Source organism: Copadichromis virginalis, linkage group LG19, assembly GCF_057382275.1.
Source record: "Copadichromis virginalis isolate Kocher_CV1m ecotype Utaka linkage group LG19, C_Virginalis_male_GT1.1, whole genome shotgun sequence".
Taxonomy (NCBI): Eukaryota; Metazoa; Chordata; class Actinopteri; order Cichliformes; family Cichlidae; genus Copadichromis; species Copadichromis virginalis.
In genome coordinates this window covers 1355392-1370656 of record NC_140636.1, presented here as the reverse complement: position 1 = coordinate 1370656, position 15265 = coordinate 1355392, and the positions used below count along the sequence as shown (strand labels likewise).

At 47.1% G+C, this 15265-nt stretch overlaps 1 long non-coding RNA gene across 3 annotated transcripts; it reads left to right on the top strand.

Annotated features, from left to right (window-relative positions):
* The first annotated feature begins 11041 nt into the window (after positions 1–11041).
* LOC146685326 (uncharacterized) lies at positions 11042–13327 on the top strand. 3 transcript variants are annotated; one of them, XR_014916921.1, is made up of 5 exons: positions 11042–11387; positions 11867–12023; positions 12276–12383; positions 12489–12604; positions 12746–13327. It is a non-coding gene; the product is annotated as an uncharacterized LOC146685326 (long non-coding RNA). The 3 variants fall into 3 exon arrangements; XR_014916920.1 differs by having other exon boundaries at positions 11872–12023; positions 12276–12604; XR_014916919.1 differs by having other exon boundaries at positions 12276–12604.
* Positions 13328–15265: the final 1938 nt, after the last annotated feature.

Sequence of the window (15265 nt, the reverse complement as noted above, 5' to 3'; positions counted from 1 at the left end):
AGTCAAACTGGCTAGAACGCAGTATGAGTTATTGCAACTGACAGTAAAAAGTCAGCAACATGAAAATAAACTCCACCTAAACTTGGTTTATATCTGACCCAGATAGACTGCAGGTCATAACTTCTTACCTGAAGTTCAGTTCACCTGACACTCGGACTGGTGGCTGCTTCGGGGCTCTCCTCCTGCCTCCCCTTCCCTCATCCACCTGTTGCCTCTGTGGAAGCCCCGTCATAGCCACCACCAAACAACGGAGTTATTTCTACACATCGACCTGCATCTGGCCAATCCACCACCTCTCATTGTTCATGCCATTACAAAAAAAATAAAAAATAAGTCACTGGGGATATGCCCGGTATGCCCGATGGCCAGTCCAGCTATGTTAACCTGCAACCAAATCTGCAGCCCCATACAGCAATGTTACGACTTAGATTATATCTTATAACGCATAACTCTTATGTTAGCTGCCCTCAGTAGCATACTGTCTGAAATATTCCACAGCTGCAATAATTCTTTAAGTGTTATTTTTTTCCTTGGTATTCTAATTTCACCGAAGTTTACTAAACTCAACAAACTTGATATTACTTACCGGGACATTTATTCTGTCCTCATTTTCTTTCACCGAAAAATTGTTTCCTGCAGTGCCATCTTTCGCGCTTGGCTCTCCTACCTTTGCTAACGTGATGCGCATAGCGCAGAAGCGATGCTGCATTCACTTACACTCGGATATCTGAGCGTCACCGTGAAAACATAATCGGACATTTGATATTTGATTGAATTTTATTGTTTTGCCTTTGGGGTGGCACCTGGGGTGGCCAGTCTGGTTTGGGGGGGTGGCCTGTGCCCCCCCAGGCCACCCCGCTGGACACGCCATTGGGGATCGTGCAATGCACAATAGCAATTACAGCCTTTGGCTGAAGGTCAGTGAAGACACCAGAACAGGACAAAACAAACTTCCTCTTCTTTTCACCAGCAGAACAATGAGAAAAAAATAGAGTGACAGCAGACACAAGGAAATCATTTGCAATACAATACTGTGGAAACACTGAGATGCTTTAGTCTGTCAGGGATTTTGTGAAAGGCAAAATGCACCCGAGTGCTTTGAAATATGTTTCACAAACCATTACGAACTTTCCAAGCTGCTCCGCTTACAGCATCTGTCCAGTTTTATGTGAGCAAATACTTTGTGCCACAATATTCAGCACATCTAGCCCAGCAACAATTGCTGCTCTGAATTTCAGTTTCCAGAACTAGATTCATTTGGGGAAATAAATTAGCTTGAGAGTGCAGCGCTGTGTCCACCGTAGTGATGGGTCGTTCGCGAACGAAATGGCTCTTAGAGCCGGCTCTTTGACGTGAACGACGCGAGCCGGCTCCTTATCGCGAGCCGTCACGTGGTTTTTTTTTTTTCTTTCTCTCAGCCTCTCTCTCGCACTTTTTTCCCGCTTCACTCTGCACGCGAGCCTTGTGCTTTACGCTGGGCAGAGGGGGGAGGGGCGGTAGTTACACTCAGTAGCACAGGAACAGAGAGAGAGAAAGAGAGGCAGGGACAACAACATTAGAAAGGTATAGTAATCATCCACAACTATTTTCGGTTGCAGATGATAAAGGATTGAGAAAGTTTATTCATGCAGGTCCATGTGACAGAGAATATGCATGTTCTTTTAGTTTTCATATTATAATTTATATTTAATTGTGTTGTGGTTTGCAGTGTTTTGTGTTCTTTTCACTTTAAATTTGTGAAAGGAAAAAGCTGAAAATTTAAATATTTAAAACTTGAAATGTGAATAGTTGATTTTTATATTATATGATTTATTTATTACATTTTATGTGGAGTGAATAAATAAAAGTATATTTACGGTGGCCCCTAGAGACAAAGCACATACAAACTTCAAATCACGTACGAACTCTGAAGCATGTACAAACTCCAAAACATGTAAAAACACGTACAAACTCCAAAACACGTAAAAACACGTACAAACTCCGAAGCACGTAAAAACTCAGAAGCATATAAAAACTCAGAAGCACATAAAAACTCAAAACACGTACAAAAGACAACAGAAGTGCTCCAGGATGCTGGGCGCAGTGTTGAGCCTTTGTTATCTTGTGGCTACACAAGCCAGCAAGTACCAACGACCGGATTTGGTGTGTCGTAGTAACAGGTAAATGAACTTTTTTTTAAATTATTTGAATATATATATGAGTGCCTGTGTATAAATACACAAACAATACACACATGCTTTCAATTGTGTAATTTAAGTGATCTAGTAGCTCTGCTTTGGAAGTTCAGTTCATGCTAGAAATGTGTTTTGGAGTTTGTACGTGTTTTGTCTCTAGGGGCCACCGCATATATTTATATATAAACATATATAAATAAAACCACTTGTTTTTATGTTAGTAATTCCTTTTGTGCATAATTTTATATTATTGTTAATAATAAATTAATTAAAGCAACAAAACAACCTGAAGAGCCGGTTCGGAGCCGAAAGAGCCGGCTCTTTTTAGTGAGCCGAACCGAAAGAGCCGGATCTCTAAAAAGAGCCGGAAATCCCATCACTAGTCCACCGAGTACTTGCATCTGTAAAGTCTGCAGGCTACAGAGAAGCGTCAGTGTTTTAGAAATTAACAGGGTATTTTCCATCTATTTTATTTTTCCTCAGTTCTCCTTACACCCTTTTAATTTCTAATTTTGTATTAATTGTTCTTTTCACTTCCTTGCCTGTCCTTTCTTTAACCTCGTTTCTGCATATCTTCACATCATGTATTTTTTGAGTACATCTGGACTTTTTTCTTGTCCTTTTCTCATCTGCTATTCCATATTTTATGTCCCCTCTTGTTTTGTTCTACTTTTTTCTTTCCTGTAGGTCTTTGGTGGAGATGAATGGGAAATCAATAGTGTCTGTGTTGACATGGAGAAGTAGACTGACTCTAAAACACACCCAGGTGATGGATGATGACAGCTGCTGTGTGTGCATGAGAGCAAACATTTAGCCCTTGACCGTGACCCTTCAGTGTTTCACTGGGTCTTGGTCCTTGATGGTCGGAGCTTGGGGGTTGGGGGTTAGGTCAAGCCTAGGTGTATGAGACCCTGGGGAGGGCTGGCTGTATGGAAGTATTCAGCAGGTCAGCGTTATTGAGGACTGCAGGGAGCACAAGGAGGATGTGAAGGCAAGATATATTCACCTGTTGTTCCTCCTATGTGAATCTCACCTTGACCTCTTCTTGCACATGGAATGCATACGTACAATAAAGGTATTTAAGCTGAATTAAATATAGAATAATAGAGAATAAATGCAGGAATAAACAGCTACAGAGGTGTGTATTCCATGATGTGGATGGGCTTTCCCAAATTGCATTTTAATAAAGTGAACTAGCAGTGATTGAGCAGACCTCAGATTGTCTGCAAGGTTGTTGTAAATATAAATAAAATAAGAAACACTACTCCTACAGACGTGTGCAGAGAATGGACGCTCGAGTGCAGATTTGTGCTTCAATCAGGCTAAACGATGTTTAAACAGACATGAGTATGAAAAACCCCACCTTCTAATCACGCGGGGTTGTAACTCCTGCACCATTTGTCTCTTTACATAATTCAAATGCACTAATACACACAGACACACAGGCCTCTGACGCTAACGGGTCATTGGCAGGTCAACTGAGGGTCTGACGTATGATGCCTGTGGACATCTGAGAACCTTTCTATTCGTCTCACCTTTCTCCTGTTCACCAATCCCCTATGCAGCTCACTTTCTCACAAAAAACCAATGAAAAAATACATGTGGCAACTACCAGGTGACTGTGGCTTTGGAGGTAAAGCGGGATGTCTGCTAATCCAACACGTTCTCACTCCCAACTCGTCAAACGTGTGACGCATGGTCAGGCTCCCTCTGCTGCACTTATGGACGCGCAGGGTACCCCTCTCTTTTCTTCCTTGGGTAAGACACTGAATCCCAAATTTCCTCAGATGGAGTGCAGCATGCGCATGAATTATTAAAAAGGGGTTAAAGTACACAAAATGTACAAATATCCCAAAAAAGCTTGATCGATGGATTGCTACCAAACGGTCGTCCTTTTTGCAGGTTCTCCATCTCATCTCCAAAACCATAGTAGACACAACATTCTGGTTAAAAGAAGACACCTTCATACACTCACAGTGCTCGATTTTATGAGCAGTAATATTCAGATGATAAGGTCTGAAAATGGAGAGCTTTTCCTGCTTTAGACCAGCGTGCCCAGTTGGAGAACGGTTTGATTGTGTACTGCCTTCCTGTTGTATGACATCATTCAAACCAGTTAAGGATCCAGGGGACAGTTGTATTTCTCAAGCTGAGTGACAAATTACTCTGTTCGTCACCATGACCATCTGCATATTCATAAACACAATCGCTCTTCAGGTTGTAGACACTGTGGTGAAACATGACTTGGGGGATCGTGCAATGCACAATAGCAATTACAGCCTTTGGCTGAAGGTCAGTGGACGCGCACTTATGGACGCGCAGGGTACCCCTCTCACGTCGGGAATTGACGTGAAGGGTCCTCCGATTGAAGAGATTGCCGCGGAAGTGCCTTTTGTCGGTATATTTAGACATTTTCCAAATCACATTGTAGTGACGTATACAGAACACAATAAATTATATAATGTAAACAACTACCTGAAAAACAGGTAGAACAATACTTTTGTATGGTTTATTGCATTTACGGAGGGAGTGATGTATGCTGGGTAATGGCACAGCTAGCTACTGGGTGACTTTATTCACCCGCTTCGGCTGTTATCAGTCCATACAATGGGCGTCATTAGCACAAACCAGTCCCATAGATATGGGCCATCTCCTGCTAGATTGTTCAGAAGGTTGTTCTCATCCATCCAGTTGGAGGATCACTAACAGGAGCGTGGAAGACTCCAGAATCCACTCTGGCTGGAATCCGGTGGATACAGCAGTGTTTACAGGTAAGACCATTTAAACGGACAGCATTTATAGAATGACTATTAAAAGTCAGCGAGTGTCAGTAATGTTAATGTGGTTATGTTAGTAATACACCGAGTGCTAATATAACAGCTTTAAGATGCATTTGTAGATGTTATTACGTGTTTTACCGTCTTTATGGTGCTAGCTTAAAGTTACGGTGTAAACGTTAGCTTATATTGGAGTAAAGCTGTTACTGGTTAAACGATGTTAGCACAGAAATATTAGCTTCTGTCATGACTGATGAAGTTGCTGGTTAATAAAGTTTCCAGTAAAGTGTTTAATCGCAGCCACAGATTGACAGCAAATATCTCGATTAGCTTCAGTGCATCTGTAATAAATATGTGCAAGTTTCAGTGCTTCGTTTAAACTGTATGATACTTATACTGACCCAGGGTCAGTGTAAAATACAATCCTAGCTGTGTGAACAAAGCCTGGCTCCTTTAATCCTGCATGACAAACCTCAGGATGCAGGTTATTATTACTCTTTCCTGCTGGCACACCTGTCACACCTGAGAGTCAGCTAGAAACGTACAGTGACGTGGACATCATGCAAAGTGTCAAGGCGCGGCTGTGTGGCAGGCAGGAGGAGGACCCAAACGCAAAACTCACAGACACGGAGATGAACTCAAAATCACAGCTTTAATGCTGGAGTGGCAGAACATAGGAAATACAAAACTAAACTGGGAAAAGTAAACTAACATACGCAGAGACACAGGGAGATCCACACAACATGAGGGACGACGTCACGCTGAACAGAGGGAGACGCAGACAGAAATACACAGAGGGTTAACGAGGGGAGTGGGAACACACGGGGAACACAGGTGACACTGATAGCCATAACGAGACAGGGCGGGGTGAACTGAACACTGACGGGAGAGGTGAAACAGGGAGCACAGAGGTTCAGACAGGAGGAGAGAGAGCACGAGCAGAACACCAACGCAACAGGCAGGGGAGACACGGAACAAACACGAAAGGGGACGAGGGCTCATAAATACATAGAGGGCACACAGGGGGAAGAGAGAGCACGGGGAGAACTTAGACATGATGGGCAGGGGAAGCATGGAACAAAACACAAGGAGAGACGAGGGCCCACAGACACACAGAGGGGCACACAGGGAGACATGAAGGGCAAGGGACCAAAACCAGAAGCCATGGAATAAATCACACACAAGTACAACAACACGAAAATCACAAAAAACCAAAAACGCTGGGTCAGGAGACCCAGGACCGTGACAGTACCCCCCCCTCAAGGGCTGGCTCCAGACAGCCCAAACACAGAAAAACAAAACCAAACAGAAAACAACCCAGGGCGGGCGGCGGGGGCCCAGGACGGAGGGCTCGGAACAGAAAACAAAGAGCACAGAAAACACCGGAGCCCAAGAAAACAACCCAAAACACAGAGCAGTTCAGGGGGCCGACCGTGCGGAAGGCAACGGCGGAGACGCGGAAACAGTTCAGGAGGCCGACCGTGCGCAAGGCAACGGCGGCGACGCGGAAACAGTTCAGGAGGCCGGCCGTGCGCAAGGCAACGGCGGCGACGCGGAAACAGTTCAGGAGGCCGGCCGTGCGCAAGGCAACGGCGGCGGCGAAGGAGACGACGGAGCAGTTCAGGAGGCCGACCGCGCGGAAGGCAACGGCGGAGACGCGGAAACAGTTCAGGAGGCCGACCGCGCGCAAGGCAACGGCGGCGACGCGGAAACAGTTCAGGAGGCCGGCCGCGCGCAAGGCAACGGCGGCGACGCGGAAACAGTTCAGGAGGCCGGCCGCGCGCAAGGCAACGGCGGCGACGCGGAAACAGTTCAGGAGGCCGGCCGCGCGCAAGGCAACGGCGGCGGCGAAGGAGACGACGGAGCAGTTCAGGAGGCCGACCGCGCGGAAGGCAGCGGCGGCGGCGAAGGAGACGACGGAGCAGTTCAGGAGGCCGACCGCGCGGAAGGCAGCGGCGGCGGCGAAGGAGACGACGGAGCAGTTCAGGAGGCCGACCGCGCGGAAGGCAGCGGCGGCCCTCCAGTCCCAGGCGTGCCGGCCATGGCCCGGTGGGCGCAGGGCCAGACGAGGCAGCTGATGAGGATGCTGGACCAGACGAGGCAGCTGATGAGGATGCTGGACCAGACGAGGCAGCTGATGAGGATGCTGGACCAGACGAGGCAGCTGATGAGGATGCTGGACCAGACGAGGCAGCTGATGAGGATGCTGCGGCAGACGAAGGCTCTGAAGAGGAGGCTGCGGCAGACGAAGGCTCTGAAGAGGAGGCTGCGGCAGGCGAAGGCTCTGAAGAGGAGGCCGGGCCAGGCGAGGTTGCAGAGGCTGAGGCCGGGCCAGGCGAGGTTGCAGAGGCTGAGGCCGGGCCAGGCGAGGTTGCAGAGGCTGAGGCCGGGCCAGGCGAGGTTGCAGAGGCTGAGGCCGGGCCAGGCGAGGTTGCAGAGGCTGAGGCCGGGCCAGGTGATGACGAGGCGGTCGCAGATGGCGGCTGGACAGGCTCCTCGGGCCCTCCAGCTGATGCGGCGTGAGGCTGAACGGGCCCCTCGGACCCTCCAGCGGAGACAGGAGGCTGAACGGGCCCCTCGGACCCTCCAGCGGAGACAGGAGGCTGAACGGGCCCCTCGGACCCTCCAGCGGAGACAGGAGGCTGAACGGGCCCCTCGGACCCTCCAGCGGAGACAGGAGGCTGAACGGGCCTCTCGGACCCTCCAGCGGAGACAGGAGGCTGAACGGGCCCCTCGGACCCTCCAGCGGAGACAGGGAGGTGCTGGCCGGGCTCACTGGAACCCCCAGCGGACGAGGTAGATGGCGGCGTGGGAGCCGCGGAGTCCTGGATGAGCTCATCCGAGCTTCCAGCAGGAGCTGAAGTAGAGCCAGAGAGGATTGGGACCCCGGGCTCAATGTTAAGCTGGCTAGAAAACCGCACTGCTACGGGGAACTGGGCCAAAGGTTCAGGTGCGAGCTGAGCTGCTGGACACACGGGGACCTGAGCTGCTGGACACACGGGGACCTGAGCTGCTGGACACACGGGGACCTGAGCTGCTGGACACACGGGGACCTGAGCTGCTAACGGTGGAGAAGTAAATGACTGCACAGGGGACTGAACTGATGTCTGTAGTAACGGTGGTGGTGAGGGTGGAGTAGGTGGTGGAGTTAATGACTTCACAGGGGAATGAACTAGAGGTAGTGACGGTTGTGGTGCTGGTGGTTGAGTGGGTGACTGTGCTAAAGGAGGCTGCACTGGGGACAGCAGGGCTGCAGGAGACTGCACTGGGGACACTGGAGACTGCACTGGGGACACTGGAGACTGCACTGGGGACACTGGAGACTGCACTGATGGTTGTAGTGGAGGTGTAACGGGTGAAGGAGTGGCTGAAGTGGCTGTGGGTCGGACGGCTAGTGGCTCAGCTACAGGGTATGGCAACGGCAGGGCTATGGGTTGAATGACTGACTGAGTAGCAGCCTGAGTGGCTGGGTGTAGGGACGGTTGTGGTGGAAGAGAAACAGGTGGTAGAGTGGATGATGGAGCTTGTGGTGGAGTTAATGGCTGAGCTAGCGGGGACACAGGAGACTGAACTGAGGGTGGCTGCAAGGGAGCTAACTGAACTGAGGGTGGCGGCGAGGGAGCTAACTGAACTGAGGGTGGCGGCGAGGGAGCTAACGGAGCTGTGAAGGGCTGCGAGGAAGCTAACGGAGCTGTGAAGGGCTGCGAGGGAGCTAACGGAGCTGTCGATAAGGCTGATGATTCCTCTACCAACTGAGCTATTGATTGGGCTAAGGATTGAAATAAGGTTTGTAGTAAGTCAGGCTGTGGATGTGACTGTGCTATGGGAAGCGAGGCTGAATGTGGTGGAGGTGGCGACTGAGCTTCGGGCCGGGCGGCTGACAGAGCTTCGGGCCGGGCGGCTGACAGAGCTTCGGGCCGGGCGGCTGACAGAGCTTCGGGCCGGGCGGCTGACAGAGCTTCGGGCCGGGCGGCTAACAGAGCTTCGGGCGAAAATGGTGGTGGTGGAGTTGGTGTCTGGGCTACAGGCGGCTTCTGAAAAACAGCGGACTCAGGAGCAGAATATTGTCCGAGTTGGTCCGACTTGGAAGTGGCATGGAAGAAACAGTTAGTGTCACTCACCACCGGAGTTTGCTCAGAAACGTTAGGGCGGCGGCGGCGTGAGCGCCGTTTTCGCCGAGAGGGGGGAGGAGATGAGCCGGGCCGCGAATCCTCCAGCGGACCGGGCTGAACGTCCTCCGACCCCTCACACTGGAGAGGCAGCTCCGGGCGGACGCCTACGGTGGAAACAAGGAAGTCCCGGATGTGGGGGTGCAGCGCGCCGAACAGCCACGGGAGTCCGGACACCATCCGCTGTAGACGGGCGGCTACGACCTCCCGGTGTTCGTCTCCTGGCAGCGCCTCCCACTCCTGACGGTGGTACTCCACCGTATAGATCAAATCCTCCCGGAGCTCAGCGGAGGGGTTGTGAGTTGCTGGGTCCATTACTGGTGACGTCGTACTGTCAAGGCGCGGCTGTGTGGCAGGCAGGAGGAGGACCCAAACGCAAAACTCACAGACACGGAGATGAACTCAAAATCACAGCTTTAATGCTGGAGTGGCAGAACATAGGAAATACAAAACTAAACTGGGAAAAGTAAACTAACATACGCAGAGACACAGGGAGATCCACACAACATGAGGGACGACGTCACGCTGAACAGAGGGAGACGCAGACAGAAATACACAGAGGGTTAACGAGGGGAGTGGGAACACACGGGGAACACAGGTGACACTGATAGCCATAACGAGACAGGGCGGGGTGAACTGAACACTGACGGGAGAGGTGAAACAGGGAGCACAGAGGTTCAGACAGGAGGAGAGAGAGCACGAGCAGAACACCAACGCAACAGGCAGGGGAGACACGGAACAAACACGAAAGGGGACGAGGGCTCATAAATACATAGAGGGCACACAGGGGGAAGAGAGAGCACGGGGAGAACTTAGACATGATGGGCAGGGGAAGCATGGAACAAAACACAAGGAGAGACGAGGGCCCACAGACACACAGAGGGGCACACAGGGAGACATGAAGGGCAAGGGACCAAAACCAGAAGCCATGGAATAAATCACACACAAGTACAACAACACGAAAATCACAAAAAACCAAAAACGCTGGGTCAGGAGACCCAGGACCGTGACACAAAGACCGCCAGACTCTGTAATACTGCAAATGATCAGTGACTCAAGTTATCACTAAACTTTAAACAGTACCTCTGTGTCTCTGTGTGCTGAACATCTAGGATTGGGTCAGGCTGCATCAGCTGAAGCTGTTATTTGTATATATCAGTATTTTTTATTCAGGTGTGGGGAAAATACGTAAGACTGCAGTGAAGCGATGCACCAGATTAATCCCTGGCCAAAGGTATCGTACTTAAATCAGACTACTGATCCAGCCACATCAGCCTTTTGTGAGGTCTGTTTAAAGTAGACTAAAAGTGAACTGCAGGTTCCTGAGAGGTGGACTGTGAGCACAGAAACACATGTTCATACATACAGCTGCAGCAAACTTACATTAATTTTAAATAGATTTGTTACTCTGATGTCTGTCTCTGTGTTAGTCCTCTGACAGACTGGTGACCTGTCCAGGTGTGCTCTACCTATGACTACTGGGACAGGCTCTAGCCTCTGTAATAGAAATGTTCTGTTATTCTCATTTAAAGTATTTAAGTGCTTATGCATGTGCTTAGTTGTGACACTGTTACTGTTCAGTGAAAGTTTCTAAAACTAGATGAACTTACTTCAGCGTCAGCAGTTTGAGAAAACAACTCCCTTTACAGGTGCTGATAAGGCCAAGGGCACAAAACAGCTTAACCATTGATACGTTAGGTTTCATAGCGAGACACGTGAAGTGTGGTGTGATCAGTTTAACTTCCTCTTCCTTGGAATGCATAAAGGAGCAGGAGCACGACCTCTGTGGCAGCGCTGACATGACTGAACTGTGATGTTTGATGTGTGTTGGCGCAGTAATAAATAGCTTGATCACAGCTCTTTCTGTGTTGCAGACTTTATTTAAAAAATTCCACGACACCCCCCCCCCCCTTCCCAGTAATGTGAAGTATGCTTATATCTACTATAACTGAACCAACCTGGTGCTCTTCATTTATGGAGGCTGTTGAGTCTGAATGTTGGATGTTGTGTATCTCGTGTTCTCTGGGCTTTGTTGTCCTCAGTCTTTTTGCAGGATCAGAAAACAAAACCAGGAGGCGCGTAAATGTTTCTTCTCCATGATGTTTCTTCAAATGTTTCTTCTGGATGATGATAAGACTGTGACACGGGATGCCACCTTTGGTCTTGTGATGAAGCAAAGCTCAGGAAGAAGTGGGATTAAATGGTACCCACATGTGTGCTGCTGAGAAGGATGTACAGGGGCACCTGCAGCCAAATCCAAGCCTCAGGTTAGTTGTAGTTGCAGAACGCTACAGGACTGAGACATCTAAGGCATCAAATGTTTGATTAAACGGATGAAAAAGAGAAGTTTTTTCCCTATAATTATCACTTAAAATCTGTAGCAACTTCAAGTCTGTCAGCGTGCTGAGCATGCTCAGAATGTGACAATATATTTTTGTTCAATATTTAATTTCTTTCAGTTGCAATTGTTAAATGAAAAAAAATATATTCTTATAATTTAGCAAACTAATTTATCAAAAAAAATATATATACATATATCTGTAGTAGTTTTAATGAATTAATTTGACACCTGTATTGAAAATACCATATTGTATTCATACAGAATCAGTTTGGTATCATTGTTTGTCTGTTCACTGATTGTTGAAGCTAAGAGCTACTTTGATCTGTTTAGATCTAAAGTATCCAAAGTTGAGCTCTAATGTTTCTTCACCCCTGTGTGTGATATGTGATTCCTACATGCTGGCAGAGCAGCAGTTTGTGCTCACAGATGGTGACGGTGTGGAGAGATGGTGGTGTTTCCTCAGAAGAACCAGCAGAGTCACAAAGGGCACCAGTCCATCTCACCACCTTGACTTGCTGACTGATGTTCGTCTGCACTGCACAGAGGAAATCAGCTGACCGAGGTTTGTCCAGTGGCGTGTTATGAAATGTATATTTGTTTTATGCTTACAGATATGTTTTTCTTGACAGAGGCTCTGCAGAGGTTAGACAAAGCAGAGAAAACATGTGCTTTACATTTTACTGTGATTTATTGAGATATTTGTTGCCTGATGTTCAGCAGGAATGGAGAAATAGAATCAAAGGGAGATGTTTTTGATGTTTTTGTAATGATGTAAGTAAATCTTCAATATTATTTATTTGCTTGGTTATATTAGGAGTGTTTCAGAGTGAGGGGGGAGGAGTCATCATCCAGGTAAAGTGACGTGGATCCGTGGACACACTTGTCTCCCCTTTAAAGGAGACGATCCAAGTCATCCTTAAATGTTAGTGCTTTCAAATACACAAACATTTTTAAAGGACAAAAATGAACATCCAACTTTGACTGTAACACAAAATAAATCTTTGCATGTGTGTTTTCAAACTCTCAGATGGGCAGGATATCAGTCTTGGACTGTGTAACCTGCAGCACTGAATGACCACCACACATGAGCATGTTCCTGCAACATTCAGCATCTGATCCTTCATCTGTGTGCTTCTGCTTTTGGTAAGTAGAGTTACCCAACTCCAGTAACTCTAAACACATCCATCCATTTCTAACGGCCTGGTTACTTCCTGTCAGTTACTTTAGAAACCATGTGGTCACCTGACCTAACACTGTTTCTTCTTCTTCCCCTTAATGTTCAAGTGTCACATGTCAAACAGCTGGAGAGGAAACTACACCAGCGTACTGGGATGTTTCACCAACACGTGCCAGATGCTGTTCCTTCATGGTGACATCACCAGAGACAGCCCCGCCCACCTCAGGACCTCGCCATTGATCATGATGATTATAATGATGACAGCGAGCGGAACTAAGACTGTAAAAATCCACGACCAGAATGTTTCTTTCTAATTATGAACGAATAGTGAGAGCCTCTTTCTGTGTTTTGTCTGTTTTGGGTTTTTACCTCATTTGTTACTAACAAAGTTCACAAACTCACACAGTTTACATTCTGTATGTTTCCATCTTTACCAGCCACACTCTAACTGCATTTAAGAAAATAATCCTTAAAAATCGTCGTTTTTCTCTGTTGTAATTGATGATAATTCAGTGAATATACTGCGCTGCTTCCTTTTATTGCGTCTCACATTGCTTTAAGTTTTTCAGTGTCCAGTTATTTTTTACTGCTGTTTGAATTCTCTGTATGTTTGACCCTGTAGACTGTTTGATGGACTGCTCGTCTTCCTGTTTGTAACCGCCGCCTGTTTTTTAATAAAGATTTGGATTTCTGACTTCAACACAGCCTCTGCGTGTCCTCCCTTTGTGTCCTCTTCCTCTGTGAATGTGTTGCATGTGTCACAGATTCATTTTATTAACAGCTCTCCCATCAGCATTCATTCACAGCACATTTCAGAAGGATTCAGATTAATACAGTGATCTTACAGTCAGAATGATCCTGACAGAGTGCCACTGTAAATGATCTTTCATCAGGTCAATTTTAAAGTTCAGTATTTCAAAGCAGGAGTTATGAAGAATCATGCTGGCATTAGGACTAATAATATGTACTTACAAAGTCAAAGTTTTTTAATTATGCTAGAATATTGGAAGACAATCAACTTTGTGTTTTCGGCATATTAATTATTCTGAAATAGAGACGTGACCCTCACTGTACAGAAGCACTAAACAACTGACAATCTAACAGACATCATTGGCCTGAGCTGTCATGCACAGTGAGTCTGATCCTTTGCTGTGAGAGTCTGACAAGCATGTTTCTGGTCAGTTTGGAAGAAATAATATCACAATGTTGATCTTTCTTTCCAATATTCCTTCTCTTTTAAACTGTGATCAAAGGTACTTATGTTCACAGCATGTAATAATACTGACAGTCCAGGGCATTGTGGTCTGTTGAGCTAGGGTTAGGGTTAGGGTTAGCAATTCAGACATATGTAATCAATATTAAACGTCTCTGACGTGGGCCACTGTCCGCAGTGTTGGGAAATCCATACCAGGCTGGAACGAGTCAAGGTAGGTGAGCATCCACGAGAAGACACAGCAGATGCATCCTACTGACAGGACCAGGAGACTCCAGAAACCGAGCATCTTCTCTTCAGTGCCATCCTCTCCTGTCACCCTCTCTGCCCGCAGCTCTTTGAGTATGGGGTAGATAAGGGCGCAGAGAAACCCTTATTACTAATTCGTATTATAATTCAATTTCCATGAAATATTCATATTCAGTATTGGTCCTTTTATATTATAACCACGGATCCACCCAGGCTCATGGTGGGGCAGGACTCTGTCCTGGGATGCTTGAGTACAAGGTAATGTACACCTGACCAGGTATCCAGTCTGTCAGAATTGTTTTCAATATTTGGTTCAAAAACATGAGTGACAACAAAAATCCAACTAGGATTCTTGCATATGATGAATGAAGTCTGTCTTTGACTGTATTGTCCAGCTGATCCATCAAACCCCCAGCAGGTGAACCTTATTCATGACATAACACAGCAACAATGTAAAAAAAGAAACAGCAACAGTCTAAATGTAAAGTGCATTCTAAACTCCTCTTCAATAAATCATATGCAAAGAGTCATTCAGGACTGTAAAACATGAACTACAGAACCCAGAGTCTTCATCATTAAATCTCTGGTTGCTTCATTTTTCTATCCTATATCAGATACTTTAAGGTTAGGTTAGGTAAAGTTGCATTCTCATGGTGAGGCAAAGTGCTTTGTGTGTGTGTGTGCGTGTCATGAACGGCTATAAAAGGCCTATAATTAAAGAACAAAGCGGGGTTTGAGTTCGAGTTGCGGCAGACTGTCACTACTTGTAAATGGAACGCAGCCTTCCTACGGCGGACAGCTAATAACAGGAATCGGACGCGGTCCACCCAAGTCCACAGCAACCACCATAGCAACCGCCTAGCATGACCTTAAAAACACATTCTGTCTTCATAACTATCAAAAACGTAAAATGATTTGCAAAGTGTTTAAGTGTTACAGCTGCAGAGAGCTATGGCGGTATCTTTGGAAGCTGTTTACATAGCTAATAATATACGATGTAACCATGGAGACAGTCAGTCACGTGAGCTAGCGGTGCATGTTTACTACAGTGAATAAGGTGATTGCGTGCACAGCGTCCACACGCTGCAGGGGGTAAAGACATTACTTCAATATTGTTTTATATTGATATATATTTGCCTTCTGTTGACCATCACCTCAGGTTCAC